The following is a 24,384-nucleotide window of genomic DNA, read 5'->3' as shown; positions in this document are numbered from 1 at the left end:
CATTGAAACATGTATATTATCAAGTGTGAAACAGATCACCAGCCCAGGTTAGATGCATGAGACAAGTGCTCAGAGATGGTGCACTGGGAAGACCCGGAGGGATGGGATGGGGAGGGAGGTGGGAGGGGGGATCAGGATGGGGAACACATGTAAATCCATGGCTGATTCATGTCAATGTATGGCAAAAAACCACTGCAATATTGTAAAGTAATTAGCCTCCAACTAATAAAAATAAATGAAAAAAAAAAAAAGCAGAGACATTACTTTGCCAACAAAGGTCTGTCTAGTCAAGGCTATGGTTTTTCCAGTGGCCATGTGTGGATGTGAGAGTTGGACTATAAAGAAAGCTGACAACTCTTCGGAAGGTCGGTAACTGGACACAGAAGATGGCGGAGCTGGCTGAGGTGAACGAAGCCTAGTTGCAACGCCTGGTGGCAGCCGAACAGCAGAAAGTGCAGTTCACTGCACAAGTGCATCACTTCATGGAGCTATGTTGGGATAAATGTGTGGAGAAGCCAGGGAATCGCTTAGACTCTCGCACTGAAAATTGTCTCTCTAACTGTGTGAACCACTTCATTGACACTACTCTTACTGCCACCAGCCGGTTTGCCCAGATTGTACAGAAAGGAGGGCAGTAAGCCATCCCCTGGAAGAATGACAGAAGCAGCAAAGGACTTATTAAGCAGACTGAAGGGTCAGTGGGGGAAGGTTGTCAACCCTCTGTCAGGTTAACTTCAGGCTGTTACTAAGCCTGTTGGTGCTAAAAAGTAACAGATCAAAAGTTCAGAAAGTGAAATTTACTTATTGGGAATTCAGAAATTCCATCTTGTATCACAACAATTTATTCAATAAATGTGAATTCTCCAAAAAAAATAAAATAAAATAAACAGAAAGAAAGCTGAGTGCCGAAGAATGGATGCTTTTGAACTGTGGTGTTGGAGAAGACCCTTGAGAGTCCCTTGGACTGCAAGGAGATCCAACCAGTCCATCCTAAAGGAGATCAGTCCTGACTGTTCATTGGAAGGGCTGATGTTGAATCTGAAACTCCAATACTTTGGCCACCTGATGCGAAGAGCTGACTCATTTGAAAAGACCCTGATGCTGGGAAAGACGGAGGGCAGGAGGAGACGGGGAGGACAGAGGATGAGATGGTTGGATGGCATCACCAACTCGATGGACATGAGTTTGGGTAAACTCTGAAAGTTGGTGATGGACAGGGAGGCCTGGCGTGCTGCGGTTCATGGGGTCACAAAGAGTCGGACACGACTGAGCGACTGAACTGAACTGAACTGAACTGTGATTATTATGGATGCAAGCCCTGTTGGTTTTCAGAGCAATGTATTTTGGGGGATCTATTCCACATGTATAATTCTTAAAAGTTGGGGCACTAGATGTTTGATCCAAGTCTCTTGCTCTTCAAGAAGAAGCTGGGAGTTAAGAGTTCCCTCCTGATTGTACATAGCTGTTCTGGGAGTAGGGTTTATAGGCAGAGTGTGCCTCAGTTTTTCTCACCCATATCAGAGTGAGTATATTCTCATTTGATATGTAAAAGTCACTCAGCTATTTTCTGGATTTCTTTCAGAGGAAATTGTTCTGTTTGTAGCTATAGATTTGGTGTTTTTGTGAAGGAAGTAATTTCAAGAGTCCCCCTATGTTGCCACTTGGACCAGGCTTCAGTCTCTTATTTTTTTAACTATCTTTACACTAAAGTACAAAATATTTCATATAAAATAATACAGGAATTTTCATCTTGTAATAAAACATAAAAATACATCTTTTGCCTACTGTTGTTTTATCTTAGCTAATGCTTGTGAAAACAACAAAAGAAAAAGAAGAAAAGGAAGAGGAGGAGAAGGAGACAAAGAAGAAAAATAAATAAAAACCTGTGCCACAATTTCCAGAGTAGCATTAGAGAAAAGGGATATCACCATTTTTCTTCATATGTCTATCTCATAAAATGTTTAGTTGCCTTTTCATTTAAGCATTTCTGTCTACAGCATGAATTACAAAATTTTGAAAGTCTGCTCATTCTCTGTCAGAAAATACATTTTTATAAAATGATGCTGTGGGGAATAAAATGAATTTCATTGCCTAATATCATCCTTCTAAATTTACAAAAGCCAAGAAGTAAATTTCATTGGAATCTTTTCCCCCTTGAATGAGAAGATATTCTGAATTCCCAACTTTGTTAATGAGCTACTGGAAAGTAAACACATTTATTCTCATTGAAAGTGGGAAATCGGTCCTTTTCTTCAACTAATTAACTCATCTATCTCGAAAATTTTGATGGTTGATTTAGTAAACATGCAGTTGATTTTATCCAAACATCATATTTTAAATTAAATGAACCAATTTTAGCCTGAACATGATGCTGTTTGGGTGGAAAAATAACAACAAATACAATAGATTTGTCTGTCCTTATATTTGGTTATAAGTTTTAGCTAAAACAAAAATGTTTAGGTCAAAATGAGAATGCTAAAGTAGTTATAAATTTTAGGTGCTATATGTGAATACCAGGATTTCATTTTTAAATTTCAAAGGACTTCAAAACTCTATTCCTATTTGATTTTATGTATGATTGAATTTTTAAAAAGAATTATTTGTCTGTAGAATTGAAAGCTGAATTTTTAATTTTGTTTAACCCTAAGTAAATTGTTCTTTAAGTTTTATATATGTTTAGGTTTCTTTTGTCAATTTCAGCTCTTTTAATATCCTAGATTAAAAATCCGTATATTTGTTTAAAGTCATGTTGAAGTTTGTTTTTAATTAATGTGCAAATGTCAAAAAAATATGAAGGCATAAAAATCTGCTAATAATTGAAGGAAAAAAATACATTTTTTAAAATAATTGTATTTATGTTTCTTTATATGCTGTCACATTTTATCCTCACTCGTGAATCTTTTCTGAAACCATATACCATATCTATTTGACAGATGAAATATGAGCCTTTTTAAGATTATGAAAAGTTAGCATATCAATTCTGATATTCAAAGTAAACACTCTAATCTATTGTCATTTATAATATTAACACTAGAACTGCCCCTTTTCATTATGCAAAATTCTTACAGAAAGGAAATGACGATTCCCACATTTCATATAAAGTCTGATTTTAGGCCTCCTTTCTGCAGGTTAGAAGGTCATAGCTCTTATTTGTGGAGTCTGACCCAGTGGGTGGGTTGGACCAGTGCCTTGTGAAGGTTTCCTGGTTGGGAGGATTTGTGCCTGTGCTCTGCTGGGTGGAGCTGGATCTTGTCTCTCTGAAGGGCAGTGCCTTGTCCGGTAGTGTGTTTTGGAGTGTCTATGGGTTAGGGAGTTGGTGATGGACAGGGAGGCCTGGCGTGCTATGATTCATGGGGTCGCAAAGAGTCAGACACGACTGAGCAACTGAACTGAACTGAACTGATGGGTTAGGTATGGTTTTGGGCAGTCTGTCTGCTAATGGGCAGAGTTGTGTTCCTGTTTTGCTAATGGTTTGGTGTGAGGCGTCTGGCACTGGAGCTTGCTGGTCTTTGGGTGGGGCCTGGGCTCAGTGTTGAGATGGAGGCCTTTGGGAGAGTTCTCACTAATTAATGTTCCATGGGGTTGGGAGTTCTCTGGTGGTCCAACATCTGGTCGGGGCTCCCACCTCGGAGGTTCAGGCCCAACCCCTTACTGTAGCATCAAGACTCCATAAGCCACACAGCACAGAAGAGAAAGAAAAAGAAACAGATAGAGGAAAAAGAGATGGAGGGCTTCTCTGGTGGCTTAGCAATAAAGACTCCGCCTGCAATGCAGGAGTCTCAAGTTTAATCCCTGGGTCTGGGAGAGCCCATGAAGAAGGAAATGGCAACCCACTTCAGTATTCTTGCCTGGAAAACCCCATGGACAGAGGAGTTTGGTGGGCTATGGTTCATAGGGTTGCAAAAGAGTTGGACACTACTTAGTGACTAAAAACACAAAGAAATAAAGTACTGAAACTTACTACAACATGGTTGAACCTTGAAAATGTTACACTTAGTGAAATAATTCAAACATAAAAAACACATAGTGTATAATTTCATTTGTATGAAATGTTTAGAAAAGACAAATCCATAGAAGCAGATACAAGATCAGTGATTTTCTGAAGGTGGGAATGAAGATTAATAGCTAAATGAGGTGACAAAAATATTCTAGAACAGATTGTATTAATGATTGAACAACTCTGTAAGCTTACTAAAAATTTTTGAATTGAACATTTACAATGGCTGAATATTATGGTGGGTAAATTAGACCTCAGTAAAAGAATTATATATATAATATTTTTAAAATCTTTAAAATATCATTTTAATATATGCATAATGTTTAAATTTTAGATAATATGTATATAATAATTTTAAAGCAGCTACAAAAATCTTTCACCTGTGCTCAGTATGCTGCGTAAATCAATGGTACATCAGAAATGCAAAAACTGATCTTTTTGGTACTCTACAATAGAGTGCTTGAAATGAAATTTGACATTTTTCTTATCATAAAATTATGCACAGAATTTTGAAGTTTCAAAAGTACTGTTAGAAGTAAATTGAAGGAAATTTCTACTTGCCAATAGATCAGAGAAGCAATTTCTTATTGCTCCCAAAAGAATTTTGCTAAAACATGAACAATTACTGTCAAATGCAAATAATCCACACTTAAAAGCTGTTGTTCTAAACAGTTCAAGTCTAGAGAAGATATTGACAGTCACAACCTCCAAAGAAAGGCTATTACTCCATGATTCTATTATGAGGAATAAAGTTAAATAATTGAGAGAAATTACTTATATGTTATTCCAAGAAGTTTTGCATGACTCTATTTGATTAGCTAATAAAAGTAACTGTGTTAATGAAAGCTTTCAGTCCAAGAGATTTCACAACTTCAGATTAGAGAATCACTGAAAAGCTTAAGCTGCATTATGAACAAACAAATCCCACAAGAATTCATATATTTCCTGTTGGTAAGAAGTTTAAAACATATTAACATTAAATATGAAAACTACTCTCTCTTCTTATTATCTACAGTGCTAAAGACATAATTTCTTTAAATTGCCTCCAGATTGAATTTTGAAGTAAGAGTGTTCATATTTCTTCCTAAAGTATAAATTACATTCACATGCATACATCAATTAATTTAACAATGTAGTGGTTAAAAGCACTTTGGAATCTAACAGACCATCACATATTACTGTACATCCTTATACAATTATTTTCACATTTTTGAATTTCAATTTTCTTATATATAAAATGGAAATAATAATAAGACCTAACACATAGAATATTGTAATAGCATGTGTTAAGTGCAGGGCATATAAATATTAATTGCAAACTATAGTCATACCCTATACATTATGTATAATATTACTTTCAATTACAATGTGAGTTATTCATGACAGACAGGAGTTTCAATCATATATCTGTACCCAAAGGAAATTATTTCCTCTGAGTTCCATTTTACTTATCTAAAATGTCCGCACATTTAAAAATACATGATAATATCTGCCTCACAGTATTATTGTGAGAATCACTTGGAATTACATATGCAAAATGACTAGGAGTCATTGGAGTAAACACACTGAATTCTTTTCTTCCTTGTCTGAATGACTGAGGTAGTCCCTGAAGAATATGCAAACTGTTGTAATAACTTAAGGCTGAAGTTTACAGGCAGCAAAGTTCCTTAGAACTTGTGGTCATTCATGGTAACAAGGAGATGATTTAAAAGTTAACGCTAAGAAGTAACTGAGGGTTTCTATTGCCTTTTCACGCTGAGTATTGATTTAAACCATTTTGTGTAGCTTTTCCTATTAGTCTAAAAACACTCGCTTATTTCCAATTGTGTTCCTTCAGTTCTCCTTTTATCTTTCCACCAGGTTCCTTCAGTTCTCTAGATGAAGTTTTTGCAACAATGGCATTTTTGCCATACAGTGCTGGGCTGGACAGTCCTTTGCTGTGGGGGACTGTCCGGGGAAGTGCAGCATGATGCTAATAGTATTCCTCCCAAGTGATGTGGCATTCATCCCTAGCCTCCTCTTTTGACCCAGCTCCTTCAAAAAGAGTAGCACTTTTTTTTTGTCCAAAACATTTTTTATTGGTCATTGTTGTTCAGTCGCTAAGTGTCCGACTGTGCGACCCCACATACAGCAGCACACCAGGCTTCCCTCTCTTTCATTATCTCCCGGAGTTGGCTCAAATTCATGTCTATTGAGTTAGTGATGCCAACCAACCATCTCATCCTCTGTAACCCCCTTCTCCTCCTGCCCTCAATTTTTCCCAGGATCAAGGTCTTTTCCAATGAATTAGCCCTTCACATCAGGTGGCCAAAGTATTGAAGCTTCAGATTCAGCATCAGTCCTTCCAGTGAATATTCAGGATTATTCCCTTTAGGATTGACAGGTTTGATCTCCTTGCAGTCCAAGGGACTCTCAAGTGTCTTCTCCAGCACCACAGTTTGAAAGCATCAATTCCTTGGTATTCAGCCTTCTTTACAGCCAGCCTGTCACATATTTGTTTAATGTTGCCTATTATTTTTCACCTTGTCTAAGTTTATTATATATAATCTTATATGCATTAGAAAGAGAGAAAATTCTACTTGAAGTTAACAGCTCAGAGATGACCTCCAAAATCAGCACTTTTAGTCAAACTTTCATAGTATTTGAACATGCAATAGCAATTGTTTGGAGAAGACACATTATAGTGAGGCTGACAGGTAAAGCTCATTCTTTTAGCCTTTGTTAATGGTTATAAACAAAATAAAACAACAACAACAAAAAAAACAGATCAACAAGATTGGAAGATTTATACTTTCAGAAATCCAGGTCTTTTATAAAGCTATTATAAGAAAGAAAATGTAGTATTAGTAAAAGTTTATACAAAGTAATCAATTGAACAAAATAGGGTTCAAAAACAGTCCCACACTGCTTGTGTATATGGTCATCTGATTAATGCAAAAATGACACTAGAATGCAGTGAGCAAAGAAGACCTTTTCAGTAAGTGGTACTGAATGAATGAGATCTTCATGTTCGAAAAAATATCTAGATCCCTACCTCATGCTATACACAAAAATCAATTCCAAGTGGACTGCACATCAGATTTAAAATAAATCCATCTTTGTAAACTTGGAGCAGCCAAAGACTGCTGAAACAGAATCCAAAAAGCATTCATCATAAAGTATTATAAAACAATGATAATTAAGACTGTATTAAAATTAAGAACTACTGTTCGTCAAGAGGAACATTAAAAGAGCAGGAAAAACCCTCACAGAATAGAAGATAGTCACAATACTTATATCAAAAAAAGACTTCTACCCAGAATATTTGTTGGACAATGATAATGAATTCTTGTAGGATGCCAAAAGGTCAGAGAATCCAAGAGAAAAAAATCAAGGCTAGAATAGGAACTTCACAAAAGAAGATGCACAAGTGACTAAGGAACTCAACTATATTACTCAATGAACCACCTATACACATCCACCAGAATTGTAAAGTTTGCAAAGAATGATAATACCAAGTATCAGGATGGGGAATTAGGACTCTCATAGTGCTAGTAGGAGTGAAACTGATACAACCATTTAAGAAAATTATTTGTCAGTAACTACTAAAATTGAATAAATGCACACCCAAGACCTAGCAAATAGACTCCTAGGTATATCCAACAGAAATAAGCACACATATTGACTAAAAGACATGTACTAAAATGTTCATAGTAACTCTCTTCATAATTATTCCAGACTATAACAACCCACATGCTCATTAACAATAGAACACAGTATAGTCACACAGCAGTTCTGTAGAGCAATGGGAATAAATTACAACCACATACAACAGTCTGTACCAGTCACATATACAAAATTTTGAGTGAAAAGCAGAAACTGAGAGAGTAGGCAGGTTGATAAGAAGTTCGGGGGTCCCAGAGGAGAGAGGGGTCTGGAGTTCTTGAGGAGGAGATAGGGGTCTGGAATTCTCAAGGAGGAAAGGACAAAGTTTTTTTTTTCTCTACATTCCTTAGTCTTAGTCACATAAAATGGGTTGGTTTTTTTTTTTTCTTTTTAAACCCAGAACTGATGATTACATAACAAACAACTCAGTTTAAACCCCGTACTAGGGATTATGTAACAACAATGTATCCTGCTTGAGGGCAGTTTCTCCTTCCTGAAAACCTTCTGACTAATCCTGATATTTTAGAATGTAGATTATAGGAGTGGGTCTGGTAGGATGTTCTATTGTTAAATTCTAATCCTGTTATCCTAAAATGTTAATTGTGAGAGTGGGTCTGGTAAAATTTTCGCAAACTTGAGACATTCTTTTGATTTATTGTAATAACTAATTTAAAAGTATATAATTCCCTTGCTAAAGACTAGTGAGTGGGGCACTCTCCGCCCCCTTCTGATGTCTATGTCAGATTTCTCTGTCCCTTTTCATTGTAATAAAACTTCTGCCACATGAGAGCCCTGAGTGATCAAGCCTGGTCTCTGGTCCCAAAGCTAAATCTTCTTTGGAGATCACGAATCCGACATTGTTCACTATAAGCTATCAAAACCAAAACGTTCATTGTCCATGATTCCATTTATATCACATATAGAAACATGCAAGTGTTAGATGTAAAAGTTTTTGCCCTTGGTGGAATATGGGGATTGTGATTAGAAGGGATTATGAGGGCATATGGGATCCTGATAATGTCCTATGTGTTCACAGATAGGTTCATTTTATGAAATCTTTCCAATTCTTCTGTACGTTGACTAGACTCCACATACAGATGAATGAACAGCTACCCCCACCACTTCCAATTTTCTCCGCAACTCCTGAACCACATGCCAAAAATGCTTTCAGCCAATTATTTGTTCTATCTAGTGCCAAATCTACAGTCACCTTCCTCTTAGGTTTCTCAGTTACCTTGGCAAGTGGAAAAGATACACCTTCTATATATGCTCAGTTGTTTGCTCTAGTTTAGTGCTTTGCATATTTTAATATCTTACGTGCATTTCTGTCTGCAGCTAAATTCTATAGGTATGATTGGTTTAAACATTTTTTATTGAATATATTAGTTACTATCTTCTGAATGTGTCACCTCCCTTCCATATGGGTGATACTACAAATATTAATGATAAGGCTGAACTGTTAAATACAAATAAGTTCCAAGGCAGAGTGTGCTGTATGTCACCTTTATTAATATAAATGAAACTCTTCCATTTGCATAGTATTTAGGAAAAATGGTCATAACAAGACACTTTAAATTATATGAATGCAAATGAGTGTTCCAGAGGTTTGTTACACTGTTCTAAAAATATATAATTGTATCAAAATTTGCGCTTGTGTGAGACTATATTTGTTTGCTATTAATTCTTGTCAGAAATACAGATAATCAAAGACTTTGCTTGAGATAATTCCCCATTATAAAATATTTTGTTGTCTTTTAATTAGGTGAATTTAACATTAGTGAATATTAAATCTGAACTCTAATCTCATTTTCTATTTGAAAATCACTATTCCAGGAATCAAGTTGAGTTAATATAACCAAAATTTATACTCTAATATGTCCTCTTAAGCAAAGTAGAGACACAAAATTATTCTGATATAATGGCCCAAAAAGTGTATCCATATCTAATGCTCTGCCACTTGGCTCTTCTATTTTATATGGTATAAAATTTGGTCTGTGATCTCAGAATTAAATTCAATATTCAGCATGCTGATCTATTCTCAGAAGTGTGACAAAGAATAAATGCATTCATGTGATAGTTTGTTTCTAACTTCCCTGCCTCTCTCAAAGTATAAACCATATATTTTGGGGTATGCTCAGAAATTTTAGTCATTCACTCCAGACATTTTATCAGTCGTTGAATTCTGCTCATTCCTCTTTAGGAATGTTTTTTTACTAGTATTTCTGTTTCTAGAACAATTACCTCATTTCATGCCAAAGTGCATGCAATTTCCTTCTCTTAACATCATGGCCATGTGTGTGCTGTACTTAGTCGTTCAGTCATGTCCAACTCTTTGTGACCCTTTAGACTATAGCTCACCATGCTCCTCTGTCCATGGGATTCTCAAGGCAAAAATACTGGAGTGGGTTGCCATTTTCTTCTTCCAGGGGATCTTATCAACCCAGGGGATGAAACCCGAGTTTCCTGTGTCTCCTGCACTGCAGGAGGATTCTTTACCCGCTGAGCCATCAGAGAAGACCACTGTACTCATGTTCCAGGTAAAAGATGGTTCCTCCCTCTTTAAGTGATGTTTCACTATTTTCAAACAATTTCTATTTAAGCTACTTGAATTACAGCTCCTCTTAAGCTTTAGTTATTCTAGCTGCCCTTTCTGCTATTGTATTTCCCATTCTCTTCAAAAATCATTCTCATGATTTTACTTTACAGTTGCCTCAGAAAAACTCTCCTACTTAATAAAAATTTCCTCAATTTGCTTCATCTATATTTTAAAATCTTTGCATCCTGCTACTCTTTTGCGCCCATTTCCATGATATCTCCAAGGATAATCCTTCCTTTTGTGTTCAGCTGGTATAGGGATTCAATATGTATGTCAAAGGATTTGTTCTGCTCCCAGCTCTCACTTAGAAGCTGCTTGACTTTGGGCAAGTCACTTACCCATTCTAACCTCAGTTTCTCTGTTCATAAAATGGGGACATTGGATACTTAGATCATTACTTGTTCAATTTACCTCACAGGATTGTCTTGGAGAGTGCTTCATTTGTTCATTCAATAACTATTTATTTAGCATCTACTATGAGAAGGTCTTACAAATAGCTGTGAAACGAAGAGAACTGAAAAGCAAAGGAGAAAAGGAAAGATATTCCCATTTGAATGTAAAGTTCCAAAGAATAGCAAGGAGAGATAAGAAAGCCTTCCTCAGCAATTAATGCAAAGAAATAGAGGTAAACAACAGAATAGGAAAGACTAGAGATCTCTTCAAAAAAATTACAGATATCAAGGGAACATTTCAGGCAAAGATGGGTTCGATAAAGGACAGAAATGTTATGGACCTAACAGAAGCAGAAGATATTAAGAAGAGGTGGCAAGAATACACGGAAGAACTGTACAACAAAGATCTTCACGACCCAGATAATCACAATGGTGTGAACACTCACCTAGAGCTAGACATCCTGGAATGTGAAGTCAAGTGGGCCTTAGGAAGCATCACTACAAACAAAGCTAGTGGATATGATGGAATTCCAGTTGAGCTATTTCAAATCCTGAAAGATGATGCTGTGAAAGTGCTGCACTCAATATGCCAGCAAATTTGGAAAACTCAGCAGTGTCCAAAGGACTGGAAAATGTCAGTTTTCATTCCAATCCCAAAGAAAGGCAATCCCAAAGAATGCTCAAACTACTGCACAATTGCACTCATCTCACATGCTAGTAAGGTAATGCTCAAAATTCTCCAAGCCAGGCTTCAGCAATACGTGAACTGAGAACTTCCGGATGTTCAAGCTGGTTTTAGAAAAGGCAGAGGAACCAGAGATCAAATTGCCAACATCCGCTGGATCATCGATAAAGCAAGAGAGTTCCAGAAAAACATCTATTTCTGCTTTATTGACTATGCCAAAGCCTTCGATTGTGTGGATCACAATAAACTGTGGAAAATTCTGAAAGAGATGGGAATCCCAGACCACATGACATGCCTCTTGAGAAACCTGTATGCAGGTCAGGAAGCAACAGTTAGAACTGGACATGGAACAACAGACTGGTTCCAAATAGGAAAAGGAGTATGTCAAGGCTGTATATTGTCACCCTGCTTATTTAACTTATATGCAGAGTACATCATGAGAAACGCTGAGCTGGAAGAAGCACAAGCTGGAATCAAGATTGCCGGGAGAAATATCAATAACCTCAGATATGCAGATGACACCACCCTTATGGCAGAAAGTGGAGAGGAACTAAAAAACCTCTTGATGAAAGTGAAAGAGGAGAGTGAAAAAGTTGGCTTAAAGCTTAACATTCAGAAAACTAAGATCATGGCATCTAGTCCCATCACCTCATGGGAAATAGATGGGGAGACAGTGGAAACAGTGTCAGACTTTTTTTTGGGGGGGGGGGGGCTCCAAAATCACTGTGGATGGTGACTGCAGCCATGAAATTAAAAGGCTCTTACTCCTTGGAAGGAAAGTTATGACCAACCTAGACAGCATATTAAAAAGCAGAGACATTACTTTACCAATAAAGGTCCATCTGGTCAAGGCTATGGTTTTTCCAGTGGTGATGTATGGATGTGAGAGTTGGACGGTGAAGAAAGCTGAGCGCCGAAAAATAGATGCTTCTGAACTGTGGTGTTGGAGAAGACTCTTGAGAGTCCCTTGGACTGCAAGGAGATCCAACCAGTCCATCCTAAAGGAGATCAGTCCTGGGTGTTCATTGGAAGGACTGATGTTGAATCTGAAACTCCAGTACTTTGGCCACCTCATGCGAAGAGTTGACTCATTGGAAAAGACCCTGATGCTGGGAGGGATTGGGGGCAGGAGGAGAAGGGGACAACAGGGGATGAGATGGCTGGATGGCATCACTGACTCGATGGGCATGAGTTTGAGTAAACTCCGTGAGTTGGTGATGGACAGGGAGGCCTGGCGTGCTGCGATTCATGGGGTCGCAAAGAGTCGGATAGAACTGAGCGACTAAACTGAACTGAACTGAACTGAACTGATGTGCAAGGCAGGCACTATCATAGATTCTAGAGATATATCTCTAAGCAGACTGCTTTCATGAGGCTTATGTTCTACTAAGCCCTGACATTAAACACACAAACAGACAATTTCAAATATAGTAACAGATGGTAATATTTGTTTTGAATAAAAATGAAGCAGGAAAAAGTGAGAGAGTAACCAGGTGTGACTAGAGAAGTCCTCTCAGACAAGATAGCATTTGAGGACACACCTGAGGGAAAAGAAATTAAGTCACAACTAGACCTCCGAGATGAGCATTCCAGGGAAATGAGAAGCAAACATAGTAGCACTAATGTAGGAGATTACTTGGTGTGTTCGTGGAATAACCAGGAGGTCAGTGTTGCTACAATAGAGTAGGTGAGGAGTAACCTGGGAAACAATAGAGAGTGATGTCAGAAAAGAAGTAGGTAGGGCAGAGCAGGTCCTATAGGAAAGTCTTATAAAACATGACACAAGGGACTTCCTTGGTGGTCCAGTGGTTAAGAATTTGCCTTCCAATTCAGGAGGTGCGAGTTGGGGAGTTAATATCCACATGTCATGTGGCCAAAAACCCAAAACATAAAAAGCAGAAGAAATATTATAACAAATTCAATAAATGGCCCCTATAAAAAAATCTTAAAACATGACACATGCATAAAAATGTTATAATATGGGTGCAAATGAGCTTAATTTGTACAATTAATCACTGTTATCAGCCTTATTCAATACCAAAATGATTTTTAATTTTTTCAGTTTTCAAGATTTCCTTTTATATCTTTAGTCTTTTGCTTTCTCTTTCTTCTCTCCCTGGCAGTGTGCTCCTATGTTTCTCTGTCTAACAACAAGATCCTTTTATCAACTATACGTTTCTCAGATCATTCATAAACTGCCTTCTGACTCTACTCTGTTGAAAATGTACCCTTGGGAAACAGCTTTGACTAGCTATGCCTCTTGCCTTACTCATTTCCCCATATCTTATACCTGTGCAGATTGCTATAGACTTGAACTCTTCAGTTTTGCTGGCACTACAAGCCTTTTACCTACCTTTCTTAGTGTCACTGTGGTGCAAATTCTCATGACCTCTCGTCTAAACTAACTCATTATGTTCCTAATGGTTCTTCATTTATCTCAACTAATTTCACATCTCAAAGCTGAGTTAATTCTCTTAGAGCATAGCTCTGATTTCAATTACTTTTTATTTTATTCTATTTGTGGCATAAGCCAAAACATAACAAAGAGGAAAATATATAATTCACAATATCATTACTGCTAAAAACAATTTAGTTCTTATTGATAGGAATATACAACTTTCCAGAGCTACTACTAATCATAAATATAATTTTGTATTCTGTTTGGTTCACTTGTTTCCTTTTAAGAACTTGTGAATATTGCTACATGATCTCCAAATTGTCTAATCTAATGATTGCATAATAGTCCACTAATTTGACATTCTATAATTTACTAAAGTGTTCACCTACTGTTAGATATTTAGGTCACGGAAGGACTTTCATTTGCCTATTTAATTAAGAGCAAATTCCTTTGCCTGGCATCAGAATTACTTCAGAATATCTTTCCAGCTTTCTCTGAATCAACTTTCATACCAATGCTTCATGTTCCTGCCAAATCATGTTATTTCTTCAGTTTCTCAGATCATTTTATTGTCTCAAAATTTTATTCAAATTATTCCTCTGCATAATATATCCGTGCCTATCATCTCCTTTTTTTGAAAATCTATCCGAACTTCAAGGTCTAGTTCAAGTATCACCTATTCCATAAAGCCTTAGTGATTTATTTCCCTCCTTATATATTGATCACATCCATGCCTCTTCTCAACTCGTGTGTGAGTTCACAAGTTGCTTCAGTCATGTCCAATTCTTTGCGATCCCATGGACTGTAGCCCACCAGGCTCCTCTGTCCATGGGATTCCCCAGGCAAGAATACTAGAGTGGGTTGCCATTTCCTACTCCAGGGATTTTCCCGACCCAGGGATTGAATCTGCATCTCTTGTGTCTCCTGCTTTGGCAGGCGGATTCTTTACCACTAGCACCACCGGGGAAGCCCTTTCTCAACTAGTTATTTGCGTTAAAAAAAAAAAAAAACACAACTTATTTTCTGGCAGTTTTTCACCCTGTCTTGTATTTTTAACAAGTTGTATACTTTGCTGCAACTGTAAACTATCAAAAGAAGTCAACTGGCTAGCTTTTAGTAAGTAAGAACAGCCTTACAATGTAAGACAATTTATTCTACAAACAAGTCTATGACACATTACTTTCCAGGTACTAGTTTAGATATTTTTCACAGATCAATTCATTTATTTCTTGTATGAACACACAAGGGTGGAAAAAAAACCTCTCATCCCAGAATTGTGTAGACAATGAAAATATCATTCAATGATTAAGGAGAAATATAGCTATCTCCCGGAGTAGGAAATGACAACTCATTCCAGTATTCTTGTTTGGAAAATTCCATGAATAGAGGAGCCTGGCAGGCTACAGTCCATGGGACTGCAAAGACTTGTACATGACTGAGCATGCGCGCGTGCGCACACACACACACACACACACACACACACACACACACAGATATTTTGTTGTTGCTCAGTTGCTGAGTCATGTCCAACCAACTCTTTGCAACCCCATGGACTGCAGCAAATCATGCTATCCTGTCCTTCACTATCTCCCGGAGTTTGCTCAAGCTCATGTTCATTGAGTCAGTGATGCCATCCAACCATCTCATCCTCTGTGAGTCCCTTCTCCTCCCTCCTTCAATCTTAGCATCAGGGTTTTTTCTAATGAGTCGGCTTTTCGCATCAGGTGGCCAAAGTATAGGAGCTTCAGCTTCAGCATCAGTCCTCTCAATGAATACTCAGGATTGATTTCCTTTAGGATGGACTTGTTTGATCTCCTTGCATCCAAGGGACTCTCAAGAGTCTTCTCCAACACCACAATTTTCAAAACATCAATTCTTCAGTCCTCAGCCTTCTTTAAAGTCCAACTCCCACATCCATACATGACTGCTGGAAAAACTATAGCTTTGACTATACAGACATTTGTCAGCAAAGTGATGCCTCTACTTTTTTATATATATATGAGGAAGATGTTTATCACAGCAATTTTTACAATGCAGAACATAAAGCAACCTCAGTGTTAAAATGTTAGGGGATGTATAAGTAAATTTACTATATATAATACAGGATGAAGAATCCACACAAAATGTTTTCATGATATGGTGAAACACTTAGGAGGTAAGTGGGAAAAAAAACAGGATACAAGACTGGATAATCTCATAAACATATGTAAAAGTACTTTCACATCTATTTGCATGTTTAAATAGAAAAGACTAAGAAATACACCAAAATATTGACAATTTTTTGTAAAAAGCAGAATTGTTGTTATTTTCTACTTTAAATACTTATATTTTCCACACGGTCCACAGTTGACACAGATTTCATGTTTGTCGTCAGAAAAAAAATAGAGCAATTAAAAAAGAAAGGTAGAGTTTTTCTCACATAAATTTGGCTTCTGATGAGGTAACTTGCATGCTGCTAATGACCTATTTTTAAAGGACCGTGTGTGCCGTGTACTCTGTTGTGTGCTGTTCTACTCTGCAGCTGAGCTCAGCATCTTCTGGCTGCCAGTGCCCTGCTTTCCCCATCACTGCTGTGATTTGTGGTCCTCCTGCCTGGAAAATCCCATGAACAGAGGAGCTTGGTGGGCTACAGTCCATGGGGTTGCAAAGAGTCGGACACGACTGAACACACACACACACTTCAGATCCCAATACCTGGCTTCATCGTGGGTAGGACCCAGAAGTCCTACACTCCAGACACCACCCTCCATGCCTGTGTTCATGTGCTGCACTAGGCAAGAAACTTCCTCTGCATTCTCACCATCACTCAACTTCCATAACTCCCAAAGGAGGTTTTATTACCCCTACTACAGCTGAGGAAACAGGCTCATCAGCTGTAACCACCCCCAAGGTCCTCGCAAACCTGAGATTGGAACCCAGGGCTGACTGGCCTCAGGGTTGGTGTTCTTCATTTTATTTTTATTTATTTTAATTGGAGGCTAATTGCTTTACAACATTGTGGTGATTTTTGCTATACATTCACAGGAATCAGCCATGGGTGTACATGTATTCCCCATCCTGACCCTCCCTCCCACCTCCCTCCCCATCCCATCCCTCAGGGTCATCCCAGCGGATGCCTCTACTTTCTAATATGCTGTCATAGTGTAATTAAGCTAGACATCTATAACATAAATGACTAGAAAATTTCCAAATATTTTAAAATAAGCAACATAATTCTAAAGAACATCTATCAGAGACCAAACAACAGAAATTAAAATGTAGTTTGGATAAATGATGATGTATTTACATAGTTTCAAAAACTTGTGGTATGCATCTAATGCTATTCTTATAGAAAAATATATGTTCTTAAATCCATATATTAGAAGATAGGAAACACTGAAAATTGCTGATCAAGAATTTAGTAATACACCTGGAGAAAGAAAAAAATAAAATTAAAATTTCAGAAGAAATCATTTAAAAAAACAGCAGAAAGAGATGAAATTAAGCAAGTTAGTGAGGAGAAACCTAGCCAAAAGTTGGTTATCTGAAAAGAATTATGAAATTTAAAAACTGGCAAGAATGAATTGATAGAGAAATTGAGAGAGATAGGGAGAGGAGGCATAATTAGTCAATATCAAGAATGATAAATGAGATGCTATTGAAGCTGATAATAACATTATTTACAGGATGTGAAGGATAATTTTAATGGGGAAATTTACATGAAATGTATAGATTCATAGAAAATTACAGCATTAAAAGTAACACTGTTGGCCATCTGTATGTCTTCCTTGAAAAAAATGTCTATTTGAGTCCTTTTGGAAAAATATCAACTCATTTTCCCATTTATCAACTAGGTTGTTTAACTTTTGTTTGTTGAGCTGTAAGGATTATTTATATATTCTGGATATTAATCCCTTATCAGATATGCAATTAGCAAATATTTTCCCCTTTCCATGAGCTGCCTTTCTTTTCACTCTGTTGATAGTGTCCTTTGATGCATGAAAATTTTAAATTTTGATAAAGTTCAATTTATCTAATTTTTCTTTTTTGCCTGTGCTTTTGTTGTCATATCCAAATCCAATGCCCAATATCATTGCCAAATCCAATGCCATGAAGCTTCCTCCTATGCTTTTTCTAAGAGTTTTATAGTTTTAGCTCTTACATATAGGTCTTTCATCCATTTTGAGTTAATTTTCACACAATTTTTACAACTTCATTATTTTTCATGTTGCTATACAGTTTTTCCTAATACCATTTGTCAGAAACACTGTTCCTTTATTGACTCATCTTGGCTCCTTGTCAAAAATCATTTGACCATAAAGGTGAGAAATTTCCTCCAAGGTAGAGAAATATTTCTCCAAGGTAGAGAAATCAGCTGGCAATCTTGTTGAGGAAACCTTGTATGTGACATAGTTTTTCTTGCTGCTTTCACAATTCTCTGTCTTTGCCTCTTGACAGTTTTATTATAATGTCTCATTATGGGTCTCTCAATTTATCCTTTTTGTCCTCTTGATGTTGCTTCAGATTCTTGGATTTGTAGATCCATGTCTTTTTAAAAAAATTTGGTAAGTTTGGATTATCTCTCTGCCCCTTATTCACTTATCTCACTGCCCCTTACTATTGCTCTGCCCCTTACTCTCTTCATCTAGGACTCCTATAATGCATGATTTTCTGCTTGATGATTTCCTATAAGTTCCTTAAATTCTGTTTACTTTTCTTCTTTTATTTACTCCTCAAACTCAATGATTTCAAATGTCCTCTCTTCAAGCTTGCTAATTCTCTCATCTTTTGTTTGAATCTACTCTTAAACCTTTCTTGTAAAGTTTTCAACTCAATTATTATATTTTCCAGCTCCAGAATTTCTGTTTGGTTCTTTTTTAAAACTTCTACCCCTTTTGACATTTTCCTTTTGTCCATAAATTTTTTCGTTGTCTTCCTTTAGTTATTTGTCCTTGTTTTTCTTTAGTTCTCTGAATATATTTAAGAGAGTTGTTGTAAAGGCCTTGCCTAGTAATTCCAGTGCCTGTGTTTCTTCAGGGATAGATTCTGAAGATTTGTTTTGCTTTTTGGAATGGATCATCTGTTATTATTTCATTCTATGCCTTGTAATCTTTTGTTGATAATTTGACATTTGAAAAAACAACCACCTCTTCCACTCTTTGCAGACTGTTGGAAAATGCCTTCACTAATTATTGATAGTAGGATGTGTCCTGGGTGTTGGGAATAGCACAGGGTAAAAAGATAAGGTCTTTTCATCTCTTTTCTGGCTATGCATACTGCTTAGGAGTGTGTGTGTGTGTGTGTGTGTGTGTGTGTGCATGTGTGTCTATGTATTTCAATTGCCCCTGTATATATGCCTTTAATAGCTTAATTTCTAAAACAGTCTTTCCTTATCTTCTTCTTCATATATTAGATGTTTTTATTATCTTACTCTGCTTATAACTTCTTGTCCCAAACGTCCAAGGGTCAGCAGTTCACTTACAGTTTTTATACACCATGACACCCACCACTGTTTTCTGCACCTTTTACCAGCTTGAGATTCAAACTATGCCACCTTTCCCCCATTTGAACTCTGAGTTATGCAAGACATAAACCAGTCCTTCAGACAGCCGACAGACAGGTTAGAACATTGCAAAGAAGTTCTCCTATGCTCCTACTGGCTCAAGGGAAGAAACTTGAGCCAGGGCAAGTAAGAGTGCCAAAAATTTTCTATTGTTTGAATATGGCTTTTTTTGATGAGTGTTTGCTTGCTTGTTGTGAAACTTAGGTTTCCAGAGATCCTACAAAGTTGTTTTAGTCAGTTGCTAATTTTTTGTTGTTGCTGTTTCCATGGAGAGGGGCCTAGAGCTTCCTAGATCATCATCTTGCTAACATCAGTTGCAAAACTTTTAGTAAAGAACTAATACCAAATTAACAGCAATATCTCTGAGAATAATAAGGAAAGAAAAGAGAGAAAAATTTCTGACTTGTTTTAGAAGGCTATTTTTTAAAATTAATTTATTTTAATTGGAGGCTAATTACTTTACAATATTGTAGTGGGTTTTTGCCATACATTGACATGAATCAGCCATGGGTGTACATCTGCAAGCAGACTAGGAATAAAAGGGAACATGCCTAACCTGATAAATTGCAACTACAAAAGAATATCTAAAACAAATAAGTGACATCATACAAATGGTAGATTACTAAAAGATTTAACCCTGAGATTGCAAGCAAGGCAATTATTCCCACTATACATCTTTTTTCACCATTTTACTGGATATCTTGGTCACTGCAATGGTATAGGAAAATAAAATAAAATTTTAAGTATTGAAAAAGGACATTTAATTTTATTCACAGACCAATTATTTTTTATGTAGGCAATCTACTAGAAACTCAGATATATGGTTAGAATAAATAATGAACACAGCAAGATTGCAAGTACAAGTCAATATACAGAAATAAAGTAGATTCTTTAAACACTTAGAAAATAAAATTTATAAAATACTTTTATATTTATAATATACAAATTATATATTTATATATGTAATATATAATATGATTGTTTTAATATGATTGTTATTATGAATATAATAAACCTCATAATAAACTAGAAAGAGATATGCAAGACCTTTAGAAGACAAACTTGCAACTTGACCTCTAGTTTACACTACTAACAAAATATAAAATAATTCAGGTAGATTATAGATATAAATGGTAAAGAAAAATCAGTAACACTGGTGATAATATAAGAGAATGTGGGGGGATCGGGATGGGGAATACATGTAAATCTATGGCTGATTCATATCAATGTATGACAAAAAAAAATAATAATAATAAAAAAAAGAAGTAAAAAAAATAAATAAAAAATAAAAAAAAAAATAAGAGAATGTGTTCATAACCTTCATATAGATAATTATTTCATTAACGGCAAACAAGAGGTACTAACTGTTAAGTAAAGATCAACAAGTCATTAGAATTAGGAACTTCTGTGACTTAAAAGGCACCTTTAAAAATGTGAAGATGCCAAGCACTGAGTGAGAAAATATGTTTGTAACCAACAAAGATATTATAACCAGATTATTCAAGAACTCCTACAAATCAATAAGGAAAAGACCAGCAATAAAAATGGGCCCAAGGTATACACAAACATTTCACAACAGCTGATATTCAAATAGTCAATAAGCACACAAAAAGATGCTCAACTTCTTCAGTCATCAGAGAAACACAAATTAAAATCATGGTTTGACAGTATAGCAGCCCATTAAAATACCAACTATTGGACAAGATGTGAACAAAGGGTACTGTCAACCACTGCCCATGAGACTGGAAATGGGTGCAACCAATTTTGAACTCTATTTAGTAGTATCTATTAAAACCAAATAGAGCATATAATGTAATCCAGCTACTCTATTCTTATGTATATATTCTATAGAATATAGGCCAAAAATGTGTATAAAACTTCCATGCCCAGATGTATATCCTTCATGGACCTGAAGCTTATACATGTTAGGGGATTGTGATCAAGAAAAAAATACAAAATTATTAATGTAAAATTAAGTGTAGAAATGAATATGTAATTAGAATGATCAAAGATGTCACCACAATTACAGTAGGTTTTGGAATTCAGGTCTCTATATTCATAACATCTTTAGATATCTTACCAGAAATGCTTTCACAGAAATATTTTGTAGAATCTGGACTCCCCTCCCTCCCTAGAATACCCTATAAATTTTAATAATTCATAGTCCTCACAGAGGCCTTGAAGCTTAAACTACATTAACTTCTTAGTAAATCTACTGATGATCATCATAGCATTATTTGGAAAAGCAAAAATTAAAAAAATCCAATTATGCATTAATAGTAAAGTTGTGCAATTGAATACTACACAGCAGTGAAAATTTAAAAAAAAATCACTGCTATGTGCAACAGCATGAGTGTATCTCACAACCACAATGTTGATTGATGGAATCTAGACAAAAATAAATATATGCCATATGGTTTCATTTCTGTAGAAGTGAAGTCATTCAGTCGTGTCAGACTCTGCGACCCCATGGACTGTAGCCTGCCAGGCTCCTCTGCCCATGGGACTTTCCAGGCAAGAATATTGGAATGGGTAGCTATTTCCTTCTCCAGGGGATCTTCCCGACCCAGGGATCAAACCTGGGTCTCCTGCATTGCAGGCGGACGCTTTGCTGTTTGAGCTACCAGGGAATAAACAGACAAAATTAATGTATGGCAATAGGAATATGGAGAGTGGTTTCTTCTGGGAAAGAGGAGAATGTAAAACACTTGGTAGGTGGTAGAAAGGGGTTTTTTGAGTTGCTCATAATGTTCTATTTCTTGCTCTGGCTAGTGGTTATGCTGTTGTGCTCATATTCTGACAGTCCATCAAGCCATATACTTAGGATTTATGTACTTTTCTCCATGTACATTACACTCTAATAAAAAATATCAAAAATAGCAGATGAAGCCAAGATATCATTAGCTTGTTAATGAGAGAATTGAAAGATTTTAAAGGAGTGTCACCAAGCTATGAGAACCTCTACTTACAGTATAGATATTCTCACAAAGGTTACTGGAACAATCCTGAGGACTGCTCAGAATACTGTCATTGCCTAAAGCATCTAAAGGATTCCTGATAAATTCTTGCACTTTTATCACATATTATATATGATTGCATTCAAAACCCTACTTGTATTTGAGTACTATACTGCTACACATTAAGATTACACTATCTTAACATCACTGCATGTTTTCTTGGTTTGTTTTCTTATGTGAAAAAGAGATTTTTCTTTTTAAAAACATTTATCTTCATTGTCTGGTTATAAAGATCATACATTTTCACTTTAGAACAAAAAATATAAAGACTCAACCTATTTGCAATCTGCTACAAGAACAGCATAATAGAGGAGTCACCTTTAGCCCAGATTTCAGAATTAGACAGTACAGTGGAATTGAGCCACAGCACACACACATGGCATATATAGAATATAAGCAAAAATAAACTTTTTGAAGTAAGAAATTTAGATTTTGGGATTTTTATGTTACATATATTATACAAAACAATTTGTGCTCCTTGTATATGTTTGGAGGTATATATAAAAGATAGAGGGGCTTCCCTGATGACTCAGACAGTAAAGAATCTGCCTGTAATGCAGGAGACCTGGGTTCAATCCCTGGGTCAAGAAGATCCTTGGAGAAGGAAATGGCAACTCACCCCAGTATTCTTGTCTGGAGAATTCAATGGACATAGGAGCCTGGAGGGTTACAGTCCACAGGGTCATAAAGAGTCAGACATGACTGAGAAACTAAAACTTTTGCTTTTTTTCATAGAAAATAGTTTCTACAAATAGTGAATTAGTCTTAACAAGTTGCTTTAAAATATTTACTTATTGGAATTTACCTAATTTTGATAAGTTAATTTGAATGCATGGAAATTGTATCTCCCCAGGCTAGAGAGGTTCCCTGAAATCCTATCTATCATTTGTCATACAAGTAAGTATTGATGACACGAATTAACATTGAAAGCTAATAAAAACAAATGCACAATTTTAAAAGTCTATATTCAAGTGTTTAAAATATTACATGATATATTCAGTTTAGTATAAAATTGCATACATGTTACTAACAATATAATTAAGCTACTCCTTCTTCAGCCTAAAATATAGAGCCAATGGGTTTCTTTTCTTGCAAGAAGACACAACTTTGAATGAACTTAAATGAAGTGTAAGAGATTATCATTACTGATCTTCACAGCATGAATCATGAATCATGATTGAATCATGAATGAAGCATGAAGCATGAATCATGAAGCAATCTATAAAGAATTCATTGATCTTAATTCAAATCTAAGTAATTATATTTTTACAAAAATGTATTTTAAAAATATTTAAATTATTGTATAATAGTCATATAGTGACTTACTCCAATAGATTTTAAAAAAATAATTAAAGTTAAAAAAATCTTCATTTTCCCAGCCATTGTTTTAAAGTGTATGAATATCTAATAAAGAATGTAAAAATTAAATATTGTTACTAAGCTCTCTTTAACTTTCCTGTAGGCTTTCTGTGTTGATGACTAACCACGGCCCTGGGGGAAATGCATCATTAAAGCTAAAAAACAAAAAACCAAAATTCACTCTATTAGCTCAATTCTTCCAGCTTAGTCAAATCGGAGAGTAAATTTATTACATCCCGGGGGAGAGATGTCTCACATAGATTTGTGTGATGAAATGGTGCTCCATTCTTATATTTCTTAGGAAAACAGACCTCTAAAATTAAAATCAATTCTTTGTGGATCATTTACAATATTTCCTGGGTTATGGACTGTGGAAGAAAGTATTTTCATGACCTCAAGGAGCTGGCATAGGCATATAGCTGAGTGCTTTACTGGGGACCACTTTGACACAGAATTTGACACATTTCTGAAAATAATAGGTCCCATTTTTAGAATCATTCTTTGATAGACTTATACTTCTTGAAGGAACTAGTTTTCCTAGTGATCATTAGTACATGGTTTGGCATCCCTTATACAATGCTGCCAAATGGGCACTCTATCTCTTCATGAAGACTCCAATACATTAACTCATTCCATTATTGAAAACTTTTAATTATTTGAAAACACTCATTTAAGTTGAGCTAAAATCTATCTTCATGTAATGTCCCCCCACCCCCAACTAAGCCTGATTATATCCACCAGGGAAAACAGAAT

General features: G+C 36.1%; 1 pseudogene; it reads left to right on the top strand.

Annotated features, from left to right (window-relative positions):
- The first annotated feature begins 386 nt into the window (after positions 1-386).
- LOC133051660 (mitochondrial import inner membrane translocase subunit Tim8 B-like) lies at positions 387-638 on the top strand (annotated as a pseudogene).
- The last annotated feature ends 23,746 nt before the right edge of the window (positions 639-24,384 follow it).

Source organism: Dama dama, chromosome X (genome assembly GCF_033118175.1).
Source record: "Dama dama isolate Ldn47 chromosome X, ASM3311817v1, whole genome shotgun sequence".
In the NCBI taxonomy this organism is placed as follows: domain Eukaryota; kingdom Metazoa; phylum Chordata; class Mammalia; order Artiodactyla; family Cervidae; genus Dama; species Dama dama.
This window is presented reverse-complemented; position numbering and strand designations above follow the sequence as displayed.